The sequence below is a fragment of the Meles meles genome, chromosome 10, assembly GCF_922984935.1.
Source record: "Meles meles chromosome 10, mMelMel3.1 paternal haplotype, whole genome shotgun sequence".
In the NCBI taxonomy this organism is placed as follows: Eukaryota; Metazoa; Chordata; class Mammalia; order Carnivora; family Mustelidae; genus Meles; species Meles meles.
The window spans coordinates 25422555-25435018 of NC_060075.1; the positions used below are offsets into that span (position 1 = coordinate 25422555).

The 12464-nt window shown below is 39.0% G+C and overlaps 1 protein-coding gene across 4 annotated transcripts in view; it reads left to right on the plus strand.

Moving 5' to 3' along the window:
• GRM8 (glutamate metabotropic receptor 8) overlaps positions 1–12464 on the plus strand; it is a 744073-nt gene that overhangs the window by 658725 nt on the left and 72884 nt on the right. The window lies entirely within an intron of this gene.

Below are 12464 nucleotides of genomic sequence, written 5' to 3' on the forward strand. Positions count from 1 at the left end.
ATTACGATAGCTTTAGTCATGGAAGCAGGGTTTATCGTACAGCGACAATAACAAAAAAACTGAAATGGCTTAGTCTGATCTGAACCATCTTACTTTCTCTTCAGCCCCCACTGTTAGCGCTTTTCCATATGAGCAAGGTGATCTTGAGGGATTAAAGAAGACAGTCACAGGCAGTTATATGAAGCAGTTTATAACTTTTCAGAAGGTGAAAATCAATTAAATCTCTTAAAATAATTTCCTTTTGTCACTAATTTCCAGTTGACCTTTTCCACATAAATCACTGCAAGTAAAGGACATCTATATGAAAAAGGGAGCATATGCTGAATGGGATACACGTAGTTTTCTGCCCAGAAAAGCAGAAAACTAATATTTCCATGAATTCCAGGTTTGGGTAGGTTAATGGAGACAAGCCAGCTTGTAAAACAAAGGCAAATGCTGTCGTTCTGAATGAATAGTCCTTCAGCCTTACAGCGCCTATGAGAAAGCTTTTCTCTCAGAGTGAGGGTTTAAAGATTGCTCCACTGTCCATCATCAGAAGTTGTGAGGAAATCAAGCATCCTGGGGACAATTACATTCCCTAATCTCTAACATTCCAAGCGAGGTCATGCATGACTCTTAAAATCCCAACTAATTCAGAGGAAAAGTACTCAACAAGGGCACAGAGAGCTCATTAGTATGAGGATTCATCCCTTACTAGATCAATGTGGCTTTCAACCATGTTTGGACACAAAAAAATATACTTCAGCAAACTTGCTGCTGAATAGAAAAAAACTTACCATGGGTTCCAGATCTGTGACCTTTCATGACTTAGATGGCCTGATAGAAGTCCATGAATATTTTATGTGGGACCGAGTACATGACAGGAAAGCAAAGTAAGGTAGTCTGATGCTCTAGACCTAATAAACATTATATTTTTGACATATGTAGATAGGAATTTATGGGGATGAAGCTTGTAAATATGACTCAGGAGAGAGTGCATGAGCTGGAAAATAAGTCTCTCACAGTCTGTTGGGTCTGTTTTGATATGGTTAGTTGAACTAGTCAGGGCAAAACAATGTTCTTCAGATTCTGGAAATGTCTGCATTATGTGAATTTTTAATAACATTAAGTGGCACTTGCATTGTATTTGAACCAAAGACTGCCTTTTTTGATATACCATTTTATCTGAAAAGGGCCATCAGTAATTTATTTTGTTTTCTTGTGGGCAATAAATATTTACCCAGACAAAATCTCCTGAGTTCTAACATCGAACTTCCCTTTGTTTTTTCTTTCTCTTGCTTTACATTTTATAAAGTACTTTCTATTTTTACTTCTCATACTGTGACTTTCAAGGGCAGTGGGGGAGGGCAAATACAAATGAGATGTTATTTCTATCTAGATAAGTCTTTCAGTGCCTTGATTTTTAGCACGAGTAAAATCACGATATGACATTTAGCTGTTGGATAGTATTATCATAGCAGTTTAAACATGCATCATACTAATAAGCTTTTTAAACATAGTCGAAAAAGATGGCCAGAGTCTCTCAGAACTGAAACCCTGCTAAGTTGCAGCTGTCCCCTTGCAGCGGTGATTGAGAGAGGGAGAGTTTCGGGATAAAATGGACAGATGAATATACTGGGACGGGGGAGATGCGGCTCGATGAGATGCCACTGAGCCCGTGGGCACTGCCGTGTATCCTCTGAAAACCAGGAGTTTATGTCTATATTTTCGGGTATAGATATATCCATGCCTATAGAGATATGCCTGAATGCTAGACAATTTTTTTTTCTCTCTTAACTTTGTGGAATCAAAGGAAATCAAAGAAACACGTTGTAAGACAAATTACAAAATACGTTGATTGGATTTATTTTGTTTTTATGATATAATTGAATGTGGAAAAGCTGATGAAATCAGGAAGAAACGCTAATTGTAGGAATTTTCAGAACATCGTAAAGCCCTCAAATTATTTAGTTAGTCTTGGAGTTGCTGAATCTGGACCAGCTCTCCTTCAAGAGTTATTCTAAGGAGCTGAGATTTGGCTACTGGAATACTTTATATAATACAATTACGTGTCATCCTAAGGCTTCTCATAAAATTTGCGACGTGTTATTCTCTGTCAGGGTATCTTTATTATTCAAAACAATACACAAAATACATGAGAATATTTTTCTTCATATTGCTAAAATTGTTGACACATAAAACTCTGTATCTCTAAAGGAAGGCTTTACGTAAGTTTTATTGACTTTGGAGGACCAAAGAGCTGGTCAGTCTTCCATTCTCATTTATAATGCTCAGCCAATTAGCCCATGTTATCAGCTTGAAGTGTTTATTGCATTTAAGCGGTACACAAATCCATTAATTCAGAAGATCCTTATTGAGCATTGTGTCCTGTATGGTGCTAATTATTGAGCCCATGTCAGTCTGCTTCCCTGAGGCTTCCTTGTAAGGCTCAGTCTGGCTCCCGGCCGATGCTTGCCTGACGCCTGCCGGAACCAGCGAGATGCCAGGCTCAAAGGCAGGAGCAGATCAGGCTCAAGGGCAGGGGAAGATGGTGAGGAGTCAGATCTGAGATGAGAAAGCAAAACATCTATGCCTCCTGTAACTATATGTCAGTGACATAGAATTTATAACACACAAGACAGCAGAACAACAAAATTTCTCTCACTATGTATTTAATTATGCTTCTTAGAGTAATCTACAAAAGAAAACTCATCTAACCATCCAGGTTTCTCTGAAATTGTAACAGGAGTAGGAATAAAAGGTAAAATCATTGAATAATTTAGACAGATGTTTTGGAAAACCCTTGAGTAAAATCAAATGATAAAGTTACATTTTAGCATTCATGAAGACAGACAGCTCTGTAAAGTAAGTCTTTATTCAATGATAAAATACCATTTAATTTCCCATTTTTTTTCAGATTTTGGAAATCAAGTTGAATCATGTTTTTCCAATAGATTTTAATGACACCATTTATTAGCTCTGTGCCAGCTGTGTTCTACTAACTCATCGTATAAATGCACTTTTCCTTTTCTTATAGAAAAGTGGTGTGAAGGAAGGGTGGACACACTGAGGCGTGGGCAGGGACTCACACAAACTCTCCTAATGGTTCTGAAAAGACTTAAAAAACTTAAAATATAATTAATGTAATCGTCAGGGAAAGACTCCTCAGGGATGGTGAGGGGCTATTAGGATGGCAGAAATCTCCTGAATACATATTTTACCACCTCTAATTGCACTCATAAAGCTGAGATAATCAGACAAGGGTTATGACATTGCCAAGCTCCAAGGAGCACAGTGCTTTAACCAGTGCATTGGGTGGAAACAAAACAAAACACCCTCAGAGCAGAGGAAAAAACTCCCAAAACAAAAAATAACCAAAACTCAAAAATGTCAAAACCCCCCTATGTCCCAAAGCAGCCATTCTTCCTTCAGTAGGACATCATCCAGGAGCTCAAGTCAGAAACCAGGGCCTTGTCCTAGACTGCTCCCTCTCACACTTCCACCTCTTCCCTTCTTCCTCTCACCTGCAAATGTCAGCCTTGAAACATTCCTGGAGGGGAAGCACTAGCCATCAGATGTATATCTGAGTGACTATGTCTCTTAACACAGAGCCTTTCGTGTACCTTCTCACTGAATGCCGACCCAAAGTGGGAATGGACTGCCTTGCACAAGAATGATCTAATATAATATCATAATCCTTCTTTATGGGGTGCCTGGGTGGCTCAGTGGGTTAAAGCCTCTGCCTTCAGCTCAGGTCATGATCCCGGAGTCCTGGGATTGAGCCCTGCATCGGACTCCCTGCTCAGCGGGGAGCCTGCTTCCCTTCCCCTCTCTCTGCCTGCCTCTCTGCCTACCTGTGATCTCTGTCAAATAAATAAATAAAATCTTTTTTTTTTAAATCCCTCTTTATGATTTAAGCTAGATTGCGATGTCATGAGAATCTTATATTTTCATCTTACTGTGATCTCCATGATAACAGCTTTTTGGTTTTTTCCCTGAAAAGTAAGTTTTTTCATTTCAGTGATGGGCCATATGCATTTCGTTATAAAAAAAAAATTTTTGTCATTATCAATTCTTTGAAAATGGAATGCTAAATATGTAGAGAGAAAGGCAAAAAGGAATTATGATTATTGTCTCAGTTCCGTCTAGCATGCACAGAACAAAGGAAAATTGGTGGAATTAACCAGATAGTTCTGCCCCGTCATCCCACCCCTGTTCTTTTACTGTATCTGCCTGTCACAGGGCAGAAGAGTGTGGGGCTGCAGAGCTGGATAAGGGGGTAAGGAAGAGCATAGGCTCTGGAGAAGCGGATTTGGGTTCCAATCCTGAATCTGCTAAACTGGCTGGGGAAATGTAGGCAAGGGCGACCCATCTGAAGCTAATAATACATTCTCCCAGAGAATGCAAATTCACACAAAGCAACATAAAGCAGTCACTTGCCATCTGCGCCCAGCCCTGTTCTCAAACTAGAACAGACTTGAGTTCATATCCTCTAGGAAAAGGCAGGAAGATGGGTGACTTAAAAAAAACAACAAACCTCAGATACTTCTGTTGTCTCGCTATGGTGTGTTTTCTTGTACTAATAGATCCCTCATGGTAGTTTTGCTGAGAATTTCATGAGCTAAGTCATGACAGGAGTTTAGCATGTACTAAGTGATCATTAAAATGTTGGCCGTTATTACGATTTTGCTGTAATCTATGAGGGCAGGGACTTACTAGGTTTTGCTCACTGTCATATCCTCAGCACTGAGTAGAGGCCTGGGCCAGCACAGAGTCTCCAAAAAAAAAGAAGGGAAAAAAAAGTGTTTAATGACTGAATACATTCTTATTTACCCAGATAATTGTCTTAATGTCTCTAGCCCTTGAGACCATGTCCATGCAGCATCCCAACTGGACGTGTTTTCTTGAACATAGAGACTTACCCAGGGTGTCCATCATGCAGATTAAGTACCCGAAAGAGGGCAACCAGCATCTGTAGGACTCAGAAAAACAGAAGAGAGAATTGTTCCTCAGGCAACATGTCTCTGCCTTCACACATTGAGCAGAAAATACTGGAAGAAAACGAGGTGTCATCAGAAAGCAACTGCTGAAATATGTTAAAATTTGAAAAGTGCATAACTCTAACCAGAGTTAGGAGAGGTAGCTATGAAGAGAATGAGAAAATTCCTGCTTTAAGGAATAGTCGAGGTGGGAAAAGGACAGCCCGAGTAACCTGTCAGTACACTCTAGACAACAGTGAACGTGATTTTCAGAATAGACCAGCCCAGAGCCACACCTGTCTCTCTGGCAGTCCTTCATGTCCTTAGACAGGAGGGAAGTGGAAAACAGGAGAGTGTTTTCTTTCCCTGTCAACCTGCTGTCATTTGAAGCGGATCCCTTTGAAGGCCTCGTGATGTCCCCAGGGGCGGTGGCATCTATGGGGATACCTATTTCAGGTGTCTGGGCAATACAGTCGTACCAAAGCTGCGTCAACTCTAGAAGGGGCAAGCCAAATAGAAAAGGAAAAAGGAAAAGCAACCCGAAAAGAAAGCATTTATGTAATCTCATTTGTGCACTCAGTTAAAATGATCTGCCTGGGAAGATGCAGAAGGAGTCCACGAAATCAGGAGATTCTAGGGCACAGCAGGGGCCAGCTTGTTAAGTGGCCCTCCTAGGGAATGCTGCCCTAGTCAGGCTTATTACTTTTTTTTTTTTTTTTTCCTGGTTGTGCTCCATATTACCGCCGCAGAAAATTGCCAACTTACACATTTAGGGCAATTCTTTTGGGGATGCCTATCTTATTTGACAGCATAAAGAAATATTTGCCCAATGAACCTTGCTTAGATTCCATGATCCTCCTTTTTTGGGGAGGGGGGGTCTCTAAGAAAGCTGTGAGGCCTACAGCTGTTTAATTTAAACATTTGGCTGTTAGTGAGATTGTGGTATTTACTCATTCATCTTTTTTTATTTAATTGAAATTGAGTTTACAAAGGGTTTGAATTTTCTATGCCCAAATTATAATAATTTAATCAAGTATACAATTAGATAGTCAACCTGGGAGCTAAGTCCTCCTCTCACTCATCTCATTAAAATGGTTTAGCTTTCTTAATATGTTTAAAATGCTAGACTGTGGATTTGATTAAGACTAAAATGTGACTTTTTTCAATCATACTGACCATGACCTTATTTCAAAAATGTTCAGGGGACTGCCTACACAAATAGACTTACTTTTTCTTCTACATAGACAGAACTTTAATGACACCCCAGACTGTTGATAGTACAGAATGCAGTGACTAATTTACTTGTGTAACTTCAAATTGCATTTTCCATGATTCAGTAGACACTTATATCTTACGGAGCACACAGGGTGCCAGGAAGAGCAGATTGCAAGCAAATAGTTCCTTTTGGCTGTAACCATATCACATTTTTATGTTACAAAAAAATTTTTAAATCTCTAAATGCTGGATCATATAGGTTAGTACCTCCCACCCCAAAGTGTAGAAAAATATTTAACCAAATATTAGAATAAATTCCAGGTTATTGAAAATAAATGCAAAGCTGATTTACTGATATCATTAAAAGAAACACTAAAAAAAAAAAAGAAAGAAATTTGGTCTGGCTTCTAGTTCAGGAAATGAGTTGCCACAAACATATATATATATATATATATATATATATATATATATATATATACCTTTCCTTTAAAGCAACAATGAAATTTAAAAATATAAGAAAGAAAAAAAGGAAAGAAAAGAAAAAGGAAGAAAAGGAGGACAGGGGAGAGAAAAATGAGATGAGGCCATTATATTTTTAGAGCCAACATAAGGTAGAACAATTTGAGAAACTCCAGAAAAATAAAAGTCAAATGGGTATGATTTATAGAGAAATTAAAAGAAGGAAAGCACAGCCCAAGCAACAGAAGTGGTTCTTACCATGGTAGTTTCAAATGATTTCTAAACCTCAGGTCAGTATAAAGACCCGACATGGGTGTGGGAGTGACCATCAGGAAAATTACGTAAGCAGCTGCATTTCAAAATAGCTGGGCCAGGCGAACCCCTCACTTTTCATTTTTGTTCTAACTTAACAAGGATTGAGTACAGGTGTTAGAGAATTCTACTCTAAAAGAAAAGTGGGAGCGGGGAGGGGGCACCTGGGTGGCTCAGTGGGTTAAAGCCTCTGCCTTCGGCTCAGGTCATGATCTCAGGGTCCTGGGATCGAGCCCCGCATCGGGCTCTCTGCTCAGCAGGGAGCCTGCCTCCCCCTTTCTGCCTATTGTGATCTCTGTCAAATAAAGAAATAAAATCTTTTTTAAAAAAATGGGAATTGTCTGAGGGTAGAACTCTCTTGTGTTTCTTGTGTAGGTAGAAGGCACTGAAAGAGAAACCAAGCAGAATTGGGAATAACTTTATTTCAGACAGACATCGGACAGGTGAGAAGTATGAACTACATCTTCTGCACAAGATAGAGACATAACAAATTTCTCAACTCTTAGAAAAGGTTTCTCCTGTGGTGGGTCCCCAATCTGTTTGTGTGCTTGTATCCTTGCGTCTTTGAGAGAAGCCAGTCAGGTTAAACAGTAAGTAACCCATACAGATCTGTAGTCTGCCCTCCCATTCACCAGTCATCCTTATCCACCGCCCTGGCCCTACGTCATAATCCTACAACAACCAAGGATGTCATGATAACTGAAGAACCAATATCATGATTTAAAAAGACACATACACACATACACAAAACAAAACCAGAGATAGTTCAGAAAATATAAGAGAATTATTTGAAATATTTTATTTATTTATTTATTTGACAGAGAGAGAGGGCATGAACAGGGAGAAGGAAAAAGGGAGAGGGAGAAGCAGGCTCCCCACTGAGCACGGAGGCCAGTGCCAGGTTCGATCCCAGGAGCCTGGGATCATGACCTGAGGCGAAGGCAGAGGCTTAACCCACTGAGCCACTCAGGTGCCCCAAGAGAATTTTTTTAAAAAACAGACTTTTAAAGAGCATTCCAAGAGAGAATCAAGAAAATATCAAATAGACACACATGCATAGGTTGTGGTGGAAAAGATCAATCAGAAAAGAGAATGATCCTGGAAATTAAAATACGAACGTGAAAATAAAAAGCGGAACAGAGGAACGTAAATGTGGGACGACTGGGGTTGACACTGGAGGGACGATGTGCAGCAGGGGAGGAACCGAGACGAAAAGGGGAAAAATGAGGAAAGGAAATCTGAGGAGAGTTAAAATACTTTGAGCGCGGATACAGCATCCTAAAATATATCTAATAAACACTGAGAAGAAATAAAGAAGGGGAAGAAATGGCCAAAAAGTAAAAAGAAAAGAAAATAACAGAAGTTTCACAATTTGAAGAAAGATAATTTTTGAAATTGAAAAGCCCACACGTCTCAGTAAAATTGCACTTACTGAGAGAAAATTCTAAGAACTTTTGAAGGGAGAAAAGATACACATAACATATGAAAATCCGACCTCATACGCCTCCCTGGCTTCTAGACGTCAATGACCAAAGACTTTCTGAGGGAGAGTATTTTAAACGTACAACTGTATAGCCAGCCAAACAATCAATGTGAGACTAAAAATGTATGGGACTCAGAGAATGCCTGCATATCTCACATGTGAATTATTCTAGATGTCATCCAACAAAATAAAAAAAAGCACATCTGATAAGAGACAAATAATGGCGGCATTCACCTATAACCTAGAAGAAATGAAGAAATATAACAGGAAATTATTAAAGGACCTATTAGACCCTACTTGTCTAATTACCTCTTACAGGTGGGGTTTTAATAATTATGGTTATTCTTTCTCTGCAAGCCCAGTCATGCTACTTGGGATGAATCTGAAGGGAATAATACTCAGTAGCCGCATGCAAAAATCACTTTTTGTATCAGTCTTACGTTGTTAGATGGAATCTAGAAACAAAACAGAAATGTCAATTTGTCTACAGAAGTGAATATAAATATTGTAAAACCTGTTAATTTAAAAATAGTAACATAATTTTTTAAAAACTTGGGCGGTGACTAAGGAGCAGCATTAGAGAGAGGAATGGAGCAAGCACGTTAAGTCACTCACCTTTCACTGTGAGTAGTCAGCATGCATGATCTAAAGTTGATAACCCCAGATAAGTGCATTAGCGACATAAAAACAACAACCAAAACAAAAGGAAAACTCTTCAAATGTGTTAATTCTCTAGATTGGCATCAAGATATGGGAACATGGGGGGTGGAGGGTTTTTATTTCACAAATACTTAGATTTTATTTCACTTAATGAATAAGTAAATTTATATTATAACAATAGAAATGACTGCATATAGAAGGGTTTAAGTGAAAGTCTCCGGAAAAACTTTCCTAAACAACATGCACATACATTCTCTTATGGGGGCTTTGATGCATAATATGTATTTTGTGACAATCTTTCAGTTGTAGAAATAGGTGAATTATTTTGAATTTGTAAAATGAGTCCAGACTCTTTGATTGTCACAGTTTGTGAATTTCCTCTTATTTAGGGTTAATGCCCTTACTAAATAAATCTTTTTTTAGGGGCCACAATTTAAGTATCGGTTTACAGCCAGTGATGGCATTTATGAGAAATATTTGCGCAATGTTTGCTCTATAAAGGGACCTTTGCTGGGTGTTTAGGAAAATGCAAAGATGAGTAAGAAGTTTGCTGTCCAGTTGTTTGGGGTCAAGTAGGGAGCCAGACCAAGCCCGCGGATGACCGGTAGGAGGCAGAGAAACATAAATGGAGACTAAGTGCCCACTCTGAGGTCTTAGGCCTATTGACGGAGAAAGGAGGAAAGTAGCCTGTCCTGTTGAGGGAATCAAGAAAGTCTGCTTCAAGGAGGTAGGAATTAAACATTTCGTGAGGACAGGAGAGAAACAGAGGGAAGCACCTTCTAGGCAATAAAAGAAGGGGGGCTAAACTTTCAGAGAAGAACAAGTCAGGGTATTTGTGTGTAGAACGTGTTCTGAGTTTAGCATCGTCACAAGGAGAGGAGGCTCACCTATATAGATCCCCATGCGCCCTGTTGTGAATACTGCTCCTTTTACTCTGAAAACGTATTTTGTGCAATGCGTCATAGGGTTACGCACAAAATACGGCTAGTCAGATAGGCGTGGGACATAACGCCGAGTTTGTACTGCATTTGCTGGGGACTTGAGGACATTTGACGCTACCTGAGCACGGTGTGTGCCCAGTACAATTCCATTTTGTGGGATTTGTCTTCCAGTGGTGGGTCAGATGAATTGTAGTGTGCAGGGAATGAGAGAAAAGACAACAACAGCAAGATTATTGAAGAAATATAGGCAAGGAATATTGGGGGCTTGACTTGTGGCAATGGAGAGTACAAAGAAGAGACTCATTTCCAATTGGGAAAGGAGGAAGGCGGAGTGAGAGGGGTGGCGCTGGCCACAGGGACAACTTTAAGCAATGTCTGTTGTTTTCCCTCTGGTCTGGGCTAAAGGGGAGAAAGCAATTCTTTTCAATTGCTGATGACTGCATCTAACTAAGTATGCAGAAGGATTTTTGGGCCCCAAGTAGTGACCTTGGGTAAAAATCAGTTGTGGATAAAAGCAAAAGTAAGGACATGAGGAAAAGAATCTCTGGTGGTCTATGATTTTCAGTAAACAAATATGCTGTACTGTTCAAATGAATTTTGACATTGAAATAAAAAGGCAAATTTTTTAGAAATAAAAGTCAAGTCATCTTGAATGATTATGGGTCCATTTAAATATATAATCACCTTTGTCATGACGTAAATTTGGGTGTTAAATGGATTTTATATTCTAGTAATCCTGGGCAAATTTTAGGCTAATTTTGTTTTTTTCTGCTTGTCATGATTGTGACTAAATTCATGCAATAGTTTTTCTTTACTATGTATCTCCTTTTTTGTGTAACTTTGGGCATTTTGCATATAACATCTGAATAATTCAAGACAGATTTCAATTTTATTGCTGTTTCCCTTTAAAATCATTTCTAAAACATCGTGTAGTGTATCCGTGCAGTAATCTGCAAGGTTCCACGTTTTTGGCAGTGTTTTCAATCTTGTTCACAGGGAGTGATTTTTGAACCAATCAAAATCTACACCACTGATTATAAGTTTGTTTGTTTGTTTATTAAGGATGACTTGAGGTCATTCTCCTTTTGAAAAAAAACCTTTTAGTTCAAAAATTGCAATCAGTCGAATGTTTTCATCAGAATTTTAGATGCGCTGAGTTATTTGTTAAGTCAAGTGTATCTTCAGAAAATTACCAAGGGATGTAATGTTTTCTGTTGTCTGTTGCCCCAAACCCGGTAGACTACGACTCCCAATATAACCTTTGTGAGTGTATACAAACCCACACATTTCACATACACATATACACAGAGCTTTGTAGCTTTCATGTTCTCAGGCAAAATTAAATGTCATATGTTTCTCCTGCCAGCTGTTTTCTCTAAAATCTTCATCCACACAAATTGAATTGAAAATAGTATTGGTAGATTGTGAACCTGTCATAAAACCATAAAGTGTTTATGTCAGCAGGCAGCTTATCGCTGGAGCACTGTCCTTTCTTTAGCAAAACACTTTCTCCGTGCTAAAATGTCCAATCAAATGGCAATTTATCGAACATTTGGTTATAGCGCCTACTTATTGTTAAGAACTGACAATAACAAGCATGAAACGAAGAATCACACTTGGAATGAAAAAGAAAAATATGTGTAGAAGGTGGGAAGAAAAGCAGCAATGAGTAGAGATAGTCCATACTGTAGGATTATAAGGAACCTGTCCCCAAAGAAAGCCCTCAAATTATTTCTACCTCACTTAATACTTTCTAGTGTATCTGATATAGAGAAGATGCATGCATTTGTGTTCACTGATGATACCCCCATCTTAGAATTTTTTTCCCTCCCAACACTAAGGGAAACCACATGGCTTTCAATCTCTTTTTGTTTCTTTGTCTCCTTCATCTCATCTTCCTTCTGCTCAGCGTTGCCCCTGATTTTGGCCTTTCTCCCAGGCACCATTCCCTTGAAGCACTCACCATTCACGAGGCTTCTGCTCTAAAAGACACACTCTTATTTTTGAATTGCTTTCTTCGTGCCTGCCCTTCCACATGAACAAAAATGTAAATAATCCAGAACCAGAATCTAAAACCACTCCAAAACCCAAATTGTGAAATTAAGATATCTAAAACCAAAATTTGTCATATTTTACATAGTCACTCTTTGTTGAATGCCTCCTTTGTGCCAAAACCAGACTAAGTGATTTATGTATAAATAATCTCCTATCATCTCTTACAGATGCAGAGAAATTAGGAATTTTTGCATTCACACTGCTCCCATGAGGTGTGCCTGGGGCTGAAACCTGCTCTGTTTGACTACAGGTCTCATGATTTTAGCTGCAGCTTATATCTCTCCATTATGCTTAATCATCAGGTTAATACCGCTTCTCTGTCAACAGTATCTATTTTTTTTCAGAGCCCAAACTTGAGAGTTAACACAAGACTTCCTCTTC